Below are 18,554 nucleotides of genomic sequence, written 5' to 3'. Positions count from 1 at the left end.
TGACCGTTTCTGTATGCTTAGTTCAGAGGGCAAGAAATTAATGGAGGGGAAACAAGAAGACCCAGTAAAAGGGCCACATCTGAGCACGGGTAGCCCAAGATGGGAAGAAGTGAAAACGTTCACACTGCATTTCCTGGGCTGGCGTGCAGTGTGGCACCCATACCTTAGCTCAGACTACGTGAGGAGTGTGATAAACCAAGACTCTGAATAGTGCCTTTCATGAGGCAGCTCAGATAAAAATCTTACCATTCAATTTTTTATTTACAACTTAGAAATTCTAGATTGGTTGACATTGGCTCAAACCTTGAAACCAACTGATGGGAAGGAAAATCTGCTATTGATTTACTGGCTTTCTCTCTCTTTCTCTCTTTCCTCTGAGCACAGACTAAAATTCTCTCCAAAACAAGTATTGGGGGCCTCACCATCCTCAGGAAGTGATGGGGGAGGTGTGGGATGGGAGGCATTTACATCTCATCGCTGGCTCCTAGGGCTCTATCCCCTCTTTAAACATTCACTTTCTGGCACACCAGGCTTCTTCCCCATCCCCAGGGAAGTCCTTGCCCAGCAGAGGGTCCTATAAACAGGACTCAGCAAAATTGGATTCTGTTCTGGTTGGGCTCTCTCCATAATGCCTCCCACCATGTATACACATCTCAGCAGACGCCTTTCCTGGACAGCCTCCTGCCTTTCGAAATTCCTTCCCAGATGGGAGGGTCTAGAGGTAGAATAGTCCAATCAAGTAGCTAAAGTCACAAGGAGAAAGAAAAGCTTTAATCTAGCCATATAGGAAGCCTCACATGCCATTTTAGGGCTAAGCCTGACACAGGACATGACAAAGAAATGATGGTAGTTTTTAAAGTTAGTTTTTATTGGAGTATAGTTGATTTACAATGTTGTGTTAGTTTCTGCTGTACAGCAAGGTGACATAGTTATACACACACCTATGGCCACTCTTTTTTAGATTCTTTCTGCATGTAGGTCATTACAGGGTACTGCGCAGAGTTCTCTGTGTACAGTGAGTTCTCATTAGTCATCTATTTCATACACAGTAGTGTGTATGGGGCTTCTCAGGTGGCTCAGTGGTAAAGAATCTGCATGCCAAAGCAGGAGACACAGGTTCGATCCCTGGATCAGGAAAATTCCCTGGAGTAGGAAATGGCAACCCACTCCAGTATTCTTGCCTGGAAAACTCCATGGGCAGAAGAGCCTGGCCAGCTACAGTCCATGGGGTCTCAGAGAGTCAGACACGACTAAGCGAGCACACACCATGTGTATATGTCAATCCCAACCTCCCAATTTATTTCTGCCTGCCTCTTTCCCTCTTGATAACCATAAGTTGGTTTTCTACATTTGTGAGGAACTGATGGTAATTAAATGAATGCCAGATACTGAACTAGGTACTAATGTATTCTCATTGATTTTTCATAGCTATCCTGGAGAGTGGAATTTTTATTCTGAATTAACTAGGCTTGGACAGCCTAAGCAACTCATGCAGTCTCATAAGGCTGATAGGTAGTGGGGCCAAGTGAAACATTTCCCCTAGAGCTTCACCATCCCTCATAGGAAGGTGTTTCTGGGGCTTCCTGGCCTCACTGGTGGCTTACAGATCACAGTGGAGGATTGTACTCAGAGAAGCTGATGATGGAACAATGGCCTGGAAGGTGGAGCCCTGCGTCCTACTTCTGTATTGCTGGACCTTTAAAAAATACCTGGCGTCAATCCCACTGCATCTTATTTGATAAGTCATTGCAGGCCCAACAAGACTGAAGGGAAGAGGCATGTTCTCCCCTTTTCAAAAGGGAAAGTGACAATGATTTTGTGTGGTTATATCTCACCCACACCAGGTCTCCAGAACTATAGAGAGCTGAGGTTCCCCTGTACTTCATCTTCCGGTCATGCTTTGTGCTTCTGAAAACACTTGCAAACATTTTCTCAATGCACTCTCTTTTCTAAACACAGCAGCTGGAGAGATTCTTTGCAAACTCAAGTCAGATTATGTCACTCCTCTGCTCCAAGCAGTGACTCCCATCTCACTCAGAGTCCAAGTCAAAAGTTTCCCAAGGCCCTGCCCTGTCTGGTCCCACTTCCCTGGGACCTCAGCGAGATCTCTCATCCCAGCCATTCTGCTTCAGCCACGCTGGCCTCACCATCTTTGAACCCATCTTTACCCCTTGCTCCAGGGCCTTTGTACCTGCTGTTCCACTACCTGTAATGTTTTTCCTCCAAATGTCCTCTGGGCTCACTTCCCTACCTCTTCTGGGTCCCAGTCCTAGTTGCAACCTCTTGGAGATGCCCTCCCGATCACTGCCCGGCACTTCCCACCTCCTTCTTCTGCTTTACCTTTCGTCAAAGCGCTTAGCACCACTAGAAATCCTGTATGTTTGGCTCATTCCCTTATTTCTGTGTTTTCCCCAGTGGAGCTGCAGGAGGAGAGATTTTTGTTTGCCTTTTTCATGATTAAGGGCTTCCCTGGTAGCTCAGCTAGTAAAGAACTGCCTGCAGTGGAAGAGACCCCACTTGGATTCCTGGGTCTGGAAGATCTCCTGGAAAAGAGATAGGCTGCTCGCCCCGGAATTCTTGGGCTTCCCTGGTGGCTCAGATGGTAAAGAATCCACCTGAAATGTGGGAGACCAGGGTTTGATCCCTGGGTTGGGAAGATCCCCTGGAGGAGGGCATGGCAACCCGCTCCAGTATTCTTGCCTGGAGAATCCCTATGGACAGAGGAGCCTGGTGGGCTTCAGTCCATGGGATCGCAAAGAGTTGGACACGACTGAATGGCTAACCATAGCAGTTTTCACCATTGCATCTTCCTCTCCCCAAGGACCACAAAGGGCCTGGCCCCCCCGGCCATTAGCGATGATCTATAAGGATTTAGAATGAAATATTGGATAAAAGCATGAATTCTCCCAGCAATGATATTTACTGGTTAGGGTAATTACTGTGTTCTCAGCTTTGCAGGTGAAGACACAGAAGCCTAGGAGGTTCCGTGACTGTCTGAAGTCACGCATATCGTGGCACAGTCAGCTTTAGGACCCAGCTATCGTGACCCGCAGCCTCGGCTCTTTGGGGCTGCAATGCATGAGTTCTCATACGGCTATTTTCATGCAGAGATGTGAGTGGCTCTGATGCGAGTTCAGAACAGGCCCAATCCACAGACATAAAGGCTTTCACCACGCTGAGAGGGTACCACACTGCCATCATTTCCTGGACAGAGAACTAGGCCTCTCTGCCAGCTGCGTTCAGGGCAGTAGTAATTACGAAAGTCTAGAGGGAAGTGAGCAAAATCATCAGGGACATTTAACAACCTTCACTGACCTGCAAATTATTATTTACAGTAACACAGAGAATTTCCTCTGTGGAGGCAGCGACATAGAACATATGATACAAGTGTTTCGGTTGTTTGTTTTTTTAAAAAATAAACCTGGATCCCCATAGGGTTTTCAGGAGTCAGACAGAGAACAGAGAGAGTGACTGGGCAGGTCAGAAGGCACTTATTCTTAGGAGACAAAAGGAATGAAATTCCTCCCAGAAACTTTATGAAGATGATGTTCAAAAATCTGAGGATCACACTGCAAACTCTTGGGAGGCTGAGGCTGGTCTGATTCATCTGCCACCTCCTGCTGATTGAGCGCCTGTCTTGGAAATGGCAAATCTGGAGAAACTTGTTGCGATTGACTGCTAGGACTTGAGGGCGAGGGGCAAGGGGCTTTCATGCTGGTCTCTTCCCACCTTGTCCCTGGGGCATAGACCATCATGTCCTATAACATGAGCTGTAACACTTCTGCTGATGGGGAGCTCATTACCTACCACAGAAACTCTTTTTTCTTATTACATAGCCTCTGTTGAGCCACTGCCTGCCTCCTGTACGTCCCCCTTTCAGTTTTAGTTCCATGCTTCTGAGTGACAGAGAATTAATTACCATGTTAATGAAAAATAAGCGCTCTTACACACAACCAGCAAGTTCTTATTGTCTCACTGACTCTAAAAGGCGGAACTTGGCAACTAGCAGTTCTTGAAGGCAGGAGTTCGTTGACAATCATCCCAGGGCATGTATGTGTGTATGCATGCTAAGTCACTTCAGTCATGTCCTACTCTTTGCAACACCGTGGACTGTAGCCCGCTAGGCTCCTCTGTCCATGTGATTCTCCAGGCAAGAAAACGAGTGGGTTACCATGCCCTCCTCCAGGGGATCTTCCCGACCCATGTCTCTTCCATCTCCTGCACTGGTGGATGAGTTCTTTACCACTAGCCCCACCTGGGAAGCCCCTGTGTGTGTAGGACAGCCCATTTATTCCCAAGACCCCTGTGATGCTAGCACCACGGGGCCCCGGGAGGACAGGCCCCCGGTCTGTCTCGTGCACTGCCAGGTCCCTGCTCCTGGTTGGTCCCTGGCCTGTCACAGGGGCTCCTTGTTTTTTATAGAATGAGGGAGTGCTCAGCTGAGGCCAGCACTCACAGTGTCTGGCTGGCGGGCTTCAGCATGGGACTGTCCTTACTGCTACTGTCATTTGGGATGATGACTGTCTTGACTAGGGGAGACCAGTGGAAGATAAGGAGTGTGCTCTGGATCTTGGATGGAAGGAATGAGGAAGATGGAGCAAGAGGGTATTTCCAGTGTCACTGAGTGTGGAAGGCATGATGCGGAAGCGAGAAGGAGCAAGGTGTGCCTGGGGAAGCGAGGAGACAGGAGGGCCGGGGAGGGGCTGGGGGAGCGGAGCTTTGGTCCTTCCAAACCTCCCTCCTCTAGTTTTCCTGAAAGTCTTCAGAAGACGTCATCCGTGTGCTTGTGTGCGGCTGCCACTTCCCTCGTGGCAATTGTCAGTCCCTTTCTCTGATGAGGGGAAGTGGGCTGCTGGGTCCCCGCAGCTGCTGAGAGCGACCCCGGTCCTGTCCTCTGCTCCTACCTGCAGAAGCCTGTGCTTTCTGTCCTGCATTTTAATGAGTGCTGGTCTGGCTCATAGCTCTGTGCTGCAGAACAAGACCCAGTGGGGGACAAGGAGAGAATCACGCTCATATGAATAGACCCTGAAGCAGGTCCACTCTCCTTGCTTTTCCTGTGCCACCAGACACGAGGCCAAACACTTCTGCGGACTCTACACTTTAATCCTCAAAATTACCCTGGAAGCAAATATAGTTATTCCCATTTTACAGGCAGGGACCACAACAGCCCAGGCTCAGGGAGATGAGGTAGCTGGCTTGAGTCCTTGCAGCTGGTAAAAAGAGGCTATGACTTTAAACCCGGGTCATCTGGCTCCAGGGTCCACAACCTTGACCTTCAGGGGATGTAGCCTCCCACTTGGTTTGCACATCAGCTCCTGTGAGATGGAGACGCCTTAACTCAGAGATGGCCGGTGCCCTCAGCAGTCTATCACTTGGAACTCTAGATGCTACCCCATATCATGCCTGGCAGCTTGTAGGAGCTCAACAAAGACGAAATGAATAAAGAAATAAATGCGTAAGCAGAATCTCATAATCATCTGACCCTCTCACCCCTAACTGATGGATCTGAGGTTGCCATGTGGTTCCTCAACCTTCAAAATCAGAGCAATAATATTTCCTGGATAGGGTTCTTACAAAAAGTAGGCCGAGGGACTTCCCTGGTGGTCCAGAGGTTAAGACATTGCCTTCCAATGCAGGGGATGGAGGTTCAATCCCTGGTCAGGGAGCTAAGATCCCACATGCCTCAAGGCCAAAAACATAAAACAGAAACAGTATTGTAACAAATTCAATAGAAACTTTAAAAAATGGTCCGCACCAAAAATCTTAATAAATAAATAAATACAATCCATCCATTAAAAAAAAAAGTTCTTAAAAAAAGAAGGCTGAGATGCTAGTGTCCATGACACTGAACTCCCATCTTGCCAGGCCTTAAGGACAACCATGCAGTCTGAGTGTGGTTTTGCCCCTGCCTGCGCACCAGGGCCTGCAAGAGCCCACCCAATCACTGTGGGGATCCTGGCAGGACGTGTCACGTGTGCCAGGGGTGATCAGCACGTGGCGGCCTCCACCCCCCTCCTCTCCTGCTTGAGGCCCTCCTGATGAAGCACTCTCTGTGCCTTAGTCTCTGGAGCCACCTCTCCTGGCTGCCTGCAACCCCACGGTAGTATCGCCGTCCACGTTCGGGGCCATCTTCCCAGACAGTGGCGGGTCCTAAAGGTACCAGAGCCCTGCTGGGTTCTCTTTGAATGGGGAACGGCTGCTGCCTCACTCTGCATCACACACTCAGTCACCCAGAGCTTGAGCAGGTGATGATCAGAGTGCCCATAACTCACCAAGTCCTCCAGCAGCCCTCTCCCCCAGCCATTGGCCCTGCACATTTGGACTGGCAGGTATGAGTGTGAGTATGTGTGTGTAAGAGAGAGACTCCACGTTGTCGCCCTCTTCCAGCCCCAGCTTCCCACACTCCAGCCAGGCTGCCTCCTGGTCTCCTTCCCTCACGATGCTAATCAACCCATGAATATAGATGTTTGCTGGTCTTGGTTCCTCACTCTCCTCCCTACTCATCTGACAAATCCAGCCACATATGGATTCATTTTAAGGATTATCTGGGATGCCCCCCACCCCTATGCACTAGCTGCAGACCTAGACGATCAGTTCCTCAGCCCAGACGTCAGGTGAGCCATCTGGGGGGAGAAGGGTACACTGAGCTTTATCAACAGGTCTGGCATGTCCAGATTTAAGGCCTGGATTTACTATGAAGCTGATGAGGCTTAAGTTTCAGGACCTCCCTCCCCTGTTTGCATACAAGAGGCCCTAGTGCTCAGAAGTCTTTGTAAAATTGGCAAACATAAGCTGTTTTAAGGTAGTCGAGATTTCTGTCTTTTCTCCTGCACCTTCCCTCCAATACCTCCCTTCCTGTCAGGTGACATTGGAGTGGCTGTGGGCACTTTGGTGATCTGGATAAAGGGCAGTTGAGCTGGGGATACATAAGTTCAGGTTTCTTGGGGTATGTTCGCATGCTTTGTCATCATACTCATGCACGATTAAGTCACTGCAAACACTCCTGGTGTAGGAACAGCAGGAATAATCCTACTACCTGGTGGGTGGCCTTGACCTCTATCCCCGCCTAAAGGCACAGGGTCAAAATCAAGATCATCTCATTCTGACTGTGTCCTAAGGCACCTGGCTCTGGTTGGGTGAGACTGTGGAGGAGAAGCCAAGAATAAAGGTGTGGAGCCAGAAGCCAGTCTCTGGAAAGTTCTTCCCAACACCACGTGTCTAAAACTGCAAGCGGAAGACATAGACATCTCATCTCTGGAGGCTCATTCCAGGCAGGGATGGGAGGGGAGAGAGAAATGCCAGATGCACACTAGCCCAGATCCATCTAGAGGCATACTAGCATCAGCCCCTCATGTGTTTGGTTATCAAACACCTGCCTGTAAGAAATGTCACCTATCATCTCCGGGTCCGTGTGGGGTAACTCTAACTGCTGCGGCTGAAGGGGTGAGGACCAGTGTGTGGACTGCAAGAGCTTCATCTTGCTACTGCTTCCCTGGGAGCCGGCCAGCCTGCCCCCAACGACACCCTCCCTCTCACCGAACTTCCTCTTTAGGGTAACGGATTTCAGAACATTTTGCAAAGAAGTTAGTGCCACCACTGCACTTTGGAATATACTGCTCAGCCAAGGCAAACAGGCTTTTCCTTTCCTTTTTTTTTTTTTTTTTTCCTGTAACCAAATTTGGTAGTCTGGCTTATCACTCCCTCCTGCCCTCTGGCAGCTGCAGCGTGTGCTGTGGGTTTGCTGCAGAGCGCTGGCTCTTGGGGGCTGATGATTTGTCGCTTGGGTCTATGTGGCAATAGAGGTGGATTCCAAGAAACACATGTTTAAGAAATTCAGGAAGGAGCAAGGAAGTGGATATGATCATTGGCTAATTGGTCTGTTAGGCCAAAAATGCCCTTCGGTGCTCACCACAGCACCGTCGCCAATTCTTAAGTAGCGGGTGACCTCCCTTGAGGTCGTTGTGTGAATGACTGTGATAAATGGTTGGTTTGGGAAGGTTAGGGATATTTCTCCCTTTGCTTGCTCTTTTTTTTTTTCTTCTCCTTCCTTTTGGTTGTTTGAGATCTTATTGAAAATCACAAACCAGAGAACAAACATCTGCCAAGGTCAATGGTGAACATTTTGAGAATCAGGTTACAGTGGCCTGTGGCTCTCTACTCAACTTGAGTTCACATTGCTTGGGTGATCAGTCAGTACATTCTCCTTAAAATACCCACTTACCCTTGGTTTACCAGTAAGCAAGGGGTGAAAACAGGCAGAAGGGTCAGGCTCGATAATGTGGCAGGATCTTTTTATAAGTATCTGTCTCCTCTACTCTCCCCACCTCCACCCAAACAACAATGTTCCTCTATGGGGCGGCCACTGAATCAGATGCCTTCAGTTCAGTTCAGTTCAGTTCAGTCGCTCAGTCTTGTCCGACTCTTTGCGACCCCATGAATCACACCACGCCAGGCCTCCCTGTCCATCACCATCTCCTGGAGTTCACTCAAACTCATGTCCATCGAGTCGGTGATGCCATCCGCCATCTCATCCTCGGTCGTCCCCTTCTCCTCCTGCCCCCAATCCCTCCCAGCATCAGAGTCTTTTCCAATGAGTCAACTCTTTGCATGAGGTGGCCAAAGTACTGAAGTTTCAGCTTTAGCATCATTCCTTCCAAAGAACACCCAGGACTGATCTCCTTTAGAATGGATTGGTTGGATCTCCTTGCAGTCCAAGTGACTCTCAAGAGTCTTCTCCAACACCGCAGTTCAAGAGCATCAATTCTTCGGTGCTCAGCTTTCTTCACAGTCCAACTCTCACATCCATACATGACCACTGGAAAAACCATAGCCTTGACTAGACGGACCTTTGTTGGCAAAGTAGTGTCTCCGCTTTTCAATATGCTCTCTAGGTTGGTCATAAGTTTCCTTCCAAGGAGTAAGCGTCTTTTAATTTCATGGCTGCAGTCACCATCTGCAGTGATTTTGGAGCCCAAAAAAATAAAGTCTGACACTGTTTCCACTGTTTTCCCATCTATTTCCCATGAAGTGATGAGACCAGATGCCTTGGAACAAAACAAATCCTGAGGCTAAGTAAATGGTTTTTGGGGGGAAATTGAACAATTTTGTAGGCAGGCTCTCAGTGTACCTCCGACAAGGGGTTCTGTGGCTGTTTAGTGTGAAGGCTCAGGATCAGCATAAGAGGGTTTATGGCAGAGCAAGGTGGCACTAGAGAGGTTTCCCCCTTTCATCAAATGAAGAATGGGTAGTGAAAAAGCCTGAACCCAAAGTCAAGAGTCATGCTTTCTATGTTTTGCTCCACTTCTTGCTAAACTGAAGAAACTCAGGCAAACAGTTTGTTTCTCTGGGCCTCCCTTTCTCATCATAAGGTGATTGGGTCAATTCTTTGATGACAGGCTTTCCTTCTGTGTTTACCCAAACTCAAATCAAATATTCTTGCCACCACAAATGCTTTCAGCATTACCCTGGGGTGAGTCATAGAAAGCAAATTTCACACTGTGATCAAACACATCACATTTTCCAACATAGCATATTCTGTAGCAACTATGTTATTAATTTCTACTAAGTCATGGCACCAGTACACCCAAACCAAAAAGGAAAAAGCAAGAGTTGCAGAATGGATTAAAAAAAATGACTTCTACTCTAAGCTATATCACAAATAATGGCTAAAAATATATTGTGCAAAGAGGGGGTACTGTGTTAACTTTGGAGATTAACTTAGGATCATTTGTATGTAGCACCTTTTTAATTTTTTAAATTTAACTTTTATTTTTTAATACCAAAAAACATTGTATTGGTGTGTAGCCAAATAACAATGTTGTGATAGTTTCAGGTGGACAGTGAAGGGACTCAGCCATATATACATGTATCCATTCTCCCCCAAACCCCTCTCCCATCCAGGCTGACCCATAACATTGAGCAGAGTTCCCATAAGCACTTTTTTTATTTTAATGCAAGCATTCTTTAAACGCACTTAAAACAATGCCTTCTTAAGAACGTTAAACTTTTCCTAAATGTCATTTACACTAACTAGCTTTGGCATGCCTATCTGCACCTCCAAGGTGCATAAATTCTAAACTAGTGAGGTCTGAATTAATGAAATATTATCAGATTTTTTTGGGATGTGTTGAATCAATTGATAACTAACTCTTGGAACATCATAAGTGAGAGAAATAAATCTGATATGATGTAGGAGACTACATCTGAAGCAGAGATCCCTTTATCTAGCAAATGCTGGGATATATAGAGTTAAGTTTAAAACAAAATGAGATTTCCTGAGGTCTTGAATGCTAATATGTACTGCATTAGCCTCGAGATGGGTAGTGTCCTTCATAACAAAATAGAATCCTTGCCAAATCTGGTATCTTAGAACAGTAATGTAGACTCCAGCTTTCTGATTAAATTCTTTGGATATTAAAATTTGGTTTGACCTAGATTTGAAGTGACTAGATATTTTTTTCTCCTGTAAATTTCAGGGAATTCCATATCGAGGCCGAAGGGCTGAATCTAAATCTCTCTTCTAAAGACACTCGTAAAAATATGCCCAGTATTAAAAGTTTCCACCCGAGGCAACGAACAAAACAAGTTGGATTCAAGCAGCAACAACAACAGTAAAAAAAAAAAAAAAAAAATTAGGAAGTTCTGTAATTAGACCTCAACATGGAAATATGTTCTAAATAATTTAAGTGACTGCGGTTAAAAAAAGAACAGAAATGGCAAAGCTGTTCCATTTTTGCAAGAGCTAGTTTTCAGTTACTTTCCCTGCACTCACCAGCATCATAGAATGTTAGTGTTGGAAAGGTCACTAATGACCATCTTTTCCAGCCCCTCTTATAGAGAAAGACATCCAGAAAGGCAACAGAATTGAAATTGACCAGTGTCAGGAATCAATTAGCAATGGAATGCCAACTAGAACCCAGCTCTTTGTGAGCTAGCACATGGCATGGCAGTGTGTCTAACAGGCACTTACTAAATGTTTGTGGGATTGAATGAAGTTACCCTTCAAGTTTTCACTGGAAACCAAATCAATCAAAAATCACCCATTTTTTCTCATAGGTGTCTGTTCTCCAAGACATGTTCTCCAGGTCTGATTTCCTGAATCCAAGGAAAGATTTATGGAGAAGGGAGTTAAGTTGGGGCTGTTGAGGGAAGAAGTTTTTCTCCACACTGAAGTTTGGGCCAGGAGAAGAAAGAAAAGATAAAGAGGAAAAGGTTTTGCAAATACAGTGATTTTGCATCTTTTTCCTTTTTTAATAGGATTGGTAGTTTGGTCTGCACTCTCATATTTCCAAGGGAGTTAAAAGTTATCCTGGTATAGAACAAAGTGTGTGTTTGTGCGTGTGTGTGTGTGTGTGTGTGTGTGTCTATGTTAGTTGCTCAGTTGTATCTGACTCTGCAACCTCGTGAACTGTATATAGCCCACGAGGCTCCTCTGTCCACGGGATTTCACAGGTAAGAACACTGGAGTGGGTTGTTATTCCCTTCTCCAGGGGATCTTCCCAACCCAGGGATCAAACCCAGGGCCCCGGCATTGCAGGTGGGTTCTTTACCATCTGAACCACCAAGGAAGCCCCGTAGAACAAAGTAGGCACTTACTAACTGTTGAATGAATGAACATATGTTTTACTTGAAATCCCTCAGCTTTCTGGTTGATGCTACCAATTCCTCTTTTCTGAAGGAGGAGACTGAGGCTCAGAGAACATCACGGTTGGCCAAAAGTGTTAAATAACTTCTTTGAATACTTTATACTTTTCCTCTTGGCTCTCAGTGAAAGAATACCAGTCTTCTCATCAACTTCATGTTCTATTATGAATTTCTTCATGTGGGCATAAAGGCAAAATATAGGCCTCTAATGGATGGCTGAAACCACAGTGAATATGAAAAATCAAAATGCCTCTGGGTTGGCAGAGGCCAAATGCCATTGAACAAAGGAAATTGCCTGCTCATTTGGAAGGAGAGAAGGGTGAAAATAAAGGACAGCTCAAGTGCCTTGTGATTTGCAACTGCCTTGCTTAATCCTGTTTCCAATTTAACAGCATGTTCTAAGTCAACAGAGTCCTGTGTTCAAAGAGACTTTGTGGGGTCTATGTAATGAGAATGGTATTGAGTTCCTGGGTTCCCTTTTCTGAAGAGCTCAGTATAACTCCATTGGCATGGTCTCTTCCAATGGGAGGAGAAGAGTGACTTTGTTTATCCCTGTATGTCTAGCCTGTGTCTCAGGGGATGACATCACCTCTCAGCAAGTAATTTAGCTAATGGAAGAGGTCAGGGAAAATGACCAGTATTGCCTTTTTCTGAACACCACTCCATGCCCCAAATGAGCTTTTTATGAGGGAAATGATTTGCTTATTAGGTAAAGTAAACAGAGACACAATGTCATGTTCCAAATGAGCAAGTTTAGATCCAGAGTGACGCTGAACAAAGAGCCAGGCTGGACCTCTCAGGCTCTTGTGGGACGCGGAGTCGGGGGAGAGGAGAATGGTTCCAATTAACCTTACTGGGGAAGGGCTTGCAATGGGGCAGGTTTGAGCCACTGACGCCAGGCTGTGCAGCCCTGGAGAGCAGAAAGGCTGAGAGGGGAAGATGGAAAGTCATCTGATGGCAGCATAACTTCACTTTTTAAACCCTGGAAACCAGACTCTGATGAAGATCTGAGAGTCTCCAGGTGAATTCTGTCTTTCTAACCACAGGGAAACTGAGGCTCAGGGAGGTGTAGATGCTCGCTCAGGTCCCAGAATAATTAGCCTCTGGGGAAGTCTTATATCCAGGCTTCTTTGTTATCATGAGAGGGGTGTGAAGGTGTCCACCTTCACTCATTCTGAGCAAAACTCACCCGGCTTCTTGGTCACTAAAGTGCTGGGTGCCTAGCAGATGCTCAAGAAATATTTGAAGAATAAAAGAAAGAAACTCAGATCTGACTATTGATCAGGACCAAAGATTGAAAGAAATAAGATTTCCAGATTATAACCAGCTTGGGCCTTGAGCTGGTTCCCAAGATGTAGGTTGAAAATTCTATTCTGGGCCTGGACAAGGGACACACCAAGCAGAATCTGGAATCAAAATGTTGTGATGATCAAGGGTAAAAGTCAGCCCCTTCCCTCTAGCTTATAGTGTGACAAGGAATAAAGGAGTCTATAGCACACACTTGGTGGAGTGCTCAGTAACTGTTAGTGGCGATAATGATGATGGATAATGACGACAAGGATGACGCACTTTGTACTGTTCCAGATCAAGGTCCTCAGCTTGAGGTTTCTCCAATTATTAGGACCTTGGTTGACCAGACCATAGTCATTGTTTTTCATAACTAGAACTAATACAGATATATTGTTCATTAAAAGCATTTTAAAAATATGTTGGGACTCCATCCCGGGCTTCCTTATAATTCGTGATGAGTGTGGATGAGTAAAAAATGAGCTTCACAGATCATTCAGGAGTTCCAACTATGATGAAGTTAAAGCCTGTGACCTGTACAGTTCCCTTTCCCACAGAATGATCAGATTAACCTTTCTAAACGTTGTGTTTGCCACGTCACTCCTCTGCCCCAAAGCCTTCAAGGGCTCGCTATCACACACACAGGAGCGTACATAGAGTACCCATTCATTAGCCTGGTGCTCACAGGTGACATCAGCCTCACCGTGATTGGTCCCTATGATCTGTACTGAGCCTAGATTCCGTTTGCCATCCTCTGAACTCATCTGGCAAGTTCCACCTTCACACATTTATCCGTACTCCCTTCTTCTTTCCCATGCCTCCATTTTTAGCTTGTCTCTAAATCCAGTAGGAAGGGCTCCCTTTCTGAACTTGGACTGCGTCTTGTTTTCGAACACTTCATAAAGCCTTTATGTCCTTCTGCTGCCTTGTTATGTGGTCTTGGAGATTATTTTTCACACCAAACAGTAACTTTGATGTGCAAGGCTATCTCGTATCCATCTTTTCGTCCTCTTGAGTACTTTTCAGCAGTCGTGGTTAATATTTTCCTATTGAAGGAATGATGGAATGAAACGTCGATTGGAAAAAAGCTCCAGCTTCTCACAGATTGAGGAGACTACCTGTGCATACTGTTTTAATAGGAAGAATTCCAGCTGCAGTTTTCCCTTGCAGTTTCCTAGCAGAAGACTGCAGTTCTCCCAAAGATTATACGAGTTTGATGTTTCCTCCTGTATCTGATGCACTAAACATGGCAGAAGGATCTGCATCGCCAGGTATAATGTGGGTGAGAGAAGCAGAGTGATGCAAGCCACTGATGCAACCACATTATCCTGGATGATCTGCCCCGGTCCCTCATTGACTTTAAACACTGCAAAGTCCATAGTCCTCCCAGCAAGATGCTCTTTCTTTTCATTGTCACGTGACTGAGCAAGCATTGCAACAGCTTTGAGGGAGCTTGTGTGAAGGATGGTGGAAAATGAGACCTTTTAACTGGAACCTGGCTGTGTGAAGAGGACAGGAATGGCATGAACATGGAGCAGGATTATACAGACATGTTTAGGTTCAGGGAGTAATCCAGTTTGATTGGAGCTTCAAGTGGAAGAAGAGTGGAAATTTGAAATGGAAGAGTGAGGTCACAGTAAAGAGGGCTTCAAAGCCAGGTTTTAGGCTGTGAATTCCAGGCAGGGGAAGGCAGGGCATGGTGGCGGGAGGGTTTGAACTAGAGATGCAAACAGGAGGATCAACTCTTGCTCTAGAATTTAACCTGTGCGATTTTTAAAAAAAGAAAGTGGAGCTATTTCCTATAAAACCATCATGCAGATTAAATTATATAGCATACGTGAAACAACTGTGTGACATGTGAATGGTAAATTAATTTGGCAAAGTATCAGTCCCATTTCCATAAAAGGTAAGAGGATAGATTCTACTAACTATAAAATAATCGACACGGTAGGGTTCTTGGGTGAGATTCTAGATCAAACGATTGAGAACATGGTTTGTGGTTTACAAGCATGACATCAAGAAGCTGTCATGTCCAGGAAGCAGCTTGGGTTCCCTGAGCACCCTTCATGCAGGCCCAGTACCATTCCCTTGGTTGTAAGCGTTGCTCGGAAAACGCAGCAGAGGTGACACATCAGAATTTCAGTGAGGCAGCTTTGCAGGATTCTTCCTCTTAACAGGCTGATGAACAAGATTGAAGTGGTGAGGAGGAGAGCGCACTGGCTGGTTTGAAAACAGGCCCTCCAGAGTGATGAAACCCATCAAAGTGATGTCAAACTGCAGATGGTTTCTAAGCGCCATGCTACCCATTGAGCTCAACATTTTCAGAAAAAAACTTAGAAGAATATATAAAAGATTTGCTTATCAAATATGCAAATGGAAAAGGCCCTGGAAGGAATATAAATGTTAAGTAATAAGACTTAGGATTTTTTAAAACTCTAATATTTAGAGACTGCTACAGTATTTCATTTATTTTGACAATAAACACTGGTTATTTCATGATGAGCTTTCAGAACAGTATTATCCATGCATCCAAATTACAAACACACTCTTCTCTCTCTCTCTGCTTCCTAAACTTCTATGAATATTCTGTTCCCCTGGCACAGAACCAGCCCCATAGGAATGGAACAAAGAGCACTCCTTCTGAAAGACCAAGCTGTAAAATTAGCAAAGGAATAAAAAACAGCTGGTGAAATACGATAGCTGTTATTCTGAGCCCATGAACCTGAAAAGATAGTTTATTTTAGAAGACAAACAAAATCTGCCTTCTGTTTGATCTGGGACAGCATCCACCGTCAGAAGCCGTCCGTTTGCATTTAGTTACTCAGGAGGTTTGGGACAAGCCGTACAGGCACTGTAAACAAAGAACAGAAAGGATCGGTTTCCATCTTAATTTGACAGTAAACAGTACTAATTTGACTCTGCAGCTGTTTATCGATACCCAGGGTAAAAAAGAAGTCGCAATTCAATAGAGAGAACAGTAGCCAGTGTGTTGGGGCCGAATTGTTCCTAAGATGGCAGGAGCCAGGCTGTCTTGAATCTCTCCGTGTTAGGAGAACACAATGTAAATTGCCACGTGGTGCGGTTTTCATCTGGCAGCAGGGCCAGCAGTGGGGATGTGTAGTTTTTAGCCTTCAGAGAGGGCTCTCGCTTGTGGCTTCATCTTGACTTGTCTTAGCAGCTACCAATGGACCCCCTGTCAATCACTTGATATTTTATAGAAAAGAATTCTGACCCCAGGGAAAATTCTTCATTCACTCACTCACTTATTTGACAAATGTTTATTAAGTGCTTACTATGTGCCAAACTCTGGGCTACGTCTTGGCGTTAAAAAGATGAAAGATTACACAGAAAATTGCAAACAAATAAGGAAGACACTATAAGGAAAGCACAGTCATAAGCGTGCACACTGATTAATCAAAGAATCTGGTTAGTTGAGTTCTTTTATGTGTCATCTTGAATTGGTCATACAGAAGTAGGCTTCGGTATCACAGATTGGATTTGAAAGCTATCACCAACATAGCTCACTTTGCCTTCTTTCCTTCACTCATTCACGTGTTATATTTTGGGTGATTCTGACAAAGATGAATACACCAGACACCTTGTGAGTAATTTTCACACATTAGCTCAGTTAATCCTCAAAACCACATAATAACGTAGACTGTTTTCATCATCCATTTGGTCAGTAAACAAACCGTGGTGCAGCCACTATGGAGAACAGTATGGAGGTTCCTTTAAAAATGAAAATAGAGTTACCATATGATCCTACAGCCCTACTTCTGGGCATATATCTAGAAAAGATGAAAATCTAATTTTGAAAAATCCATACACCCCAAAGTTTAATCTAAATGCGCATTGACAAATGAATGGATAAAGAAGATGTGGTGTGTATATATATATTTATACATGTTTGCATATGTACATATATATACAAATGTAATGGAATATTGTTTCTGTTTAGTCACTAAGCTGTGTCTGCCTCTTTTGTGACCCCCCTGGACTCTAGCCCACCCCTTCACTTTTTAAAAAATTGAAGCAGTTTGCCATTTCCTTTTCCAGGGGATCTTCCCGACCTAGGGCCTGAACCCATGTTTGCCGCATTGCAGATGGATTCTCTACTGTTGAGCCACCAGGGAAACCCCAATGAAATACTGAAATTAAAAATGCTAGTTGCTCAGTCATGTCCAACTCTTTGCAACCCCATGGACTGTAACCTGCCAGGCTCCTCTGTCCACGGAACTCTTCAGGCAAGTATCCTGGAGTGGATAGTCATTCCCTTCTCCAGGGGATCTTCCTGAGCCAAGGATCAAACTCAGATCTCCTGCATTGCAGGCAGATTCTTTACCATCTGAGCCACCGGGAAGCCCCAGTAGACTATGTTAGCCATAAAAAAAGAATGAAATAATGCCATTTGCAGCAACATGGATGAACCTAGAGATGATTATACTAAGTCAGACAGAGAAAGAGAAATATTATGTGATGTTATTCATATGGGGAATCTTAAAAAATGATACAGATGAACTTATTTACAAAACAGAAATAGACTCAAAAATATAAGAAAATAAATTGATGGCAACCAAAGGGGAAAGGTGGAGAAGGGGTAAATTAGGAGTGTGAGACTGCAAGGTCTTACTGTATAGCACAAGGAATTATGTTCAATATCTTGTAATAATCTATAATGGAAAAGAACTTGAAATATATATATGTATATACATACATATAACTGAATCACTTTGCTGTAAACCTGAAACTAATACAAGGTTATAAATCAACTATCAGTTCAGTTCAGTTGCTCAGTTGTGTCCAACTCTTTGTGATCCCATGAATCGCAGCACTCCAGGCCTCCCTGTTCATCACCAACTCCCGGAGTTCACTCAGACTCACGTCCATCGTGTCACTGATGCCATCCAGCCATCTCATCCTCGGTCGTCCCCTTCTCCTCCTGCCTCCAATCCCTCCCAGCATCAGAGTCTTTTCCAATGAGTCAACTCTTCGCATGAGGTGGCCAAAGTACTGGAGTTTCAGCTTTAGCATCATTCCTTCCAAAGATATCCCAGGGCTGATCTCCTTCAGAATGGACTGGTTGGATCTCCTTGCAGTCCAAGGGACTCTCAAGAGTCTTCTCCAACACCACAGTTCAAAAGCATCAATTCTTCAGCGCTCAGCCTTCTTCACAGTCCAACTCTCACATCCATACATGACCACAGGAAAAACCATAGCCTTGACTAGACAGACCTTAGTCGGCAAAGTAATGTCTCTGCTTTCCAATATGATGTCTAGGTTGGTCATAACTTTTCTTCCAAGGAGTAAGCGTCTTCTAATTTCATGGCTGCAACCACCATCTGCAGTGATTTTGGAGCCCCCAAAAATAAAGTCTGACACTGTTTCTACTGTTTCCCCATCTATTTGCCATGAAGTGATGGGACCGGATGCCATGATCTTCGTTTTCTGAATGTTGAGCTTTAAGCCAACTTTTTCACTCTCCTCTTTCACTTTCATCAAGAGGCTTTTTAGTTCCTCTTCACTTTCTGCCATAAGGGTGGTGTCATCTGCATAGCTGAGGTTATTGATATTTCTCCCAGCAATCTTGATTCCAGCTTGTGTTTCTTCCAGTCCAGCATTTCTCA

Source organism: Capra hircus, chromosome 23 (genome assembly GCF_001704415.2).
Source record: "Capra hircus breed San Clemente chromosome 23, ASM170441v1, whole genome shotgun sequence".
NCBI classification, from domain to species: Eukaryota; Metazoa; Chordata; class Mammalia; order Artiodactyla; family Bovidae; genus Capra; species Capra hircus.
This window is presented reverse-complemented; position numbering follows the sequence as displayed.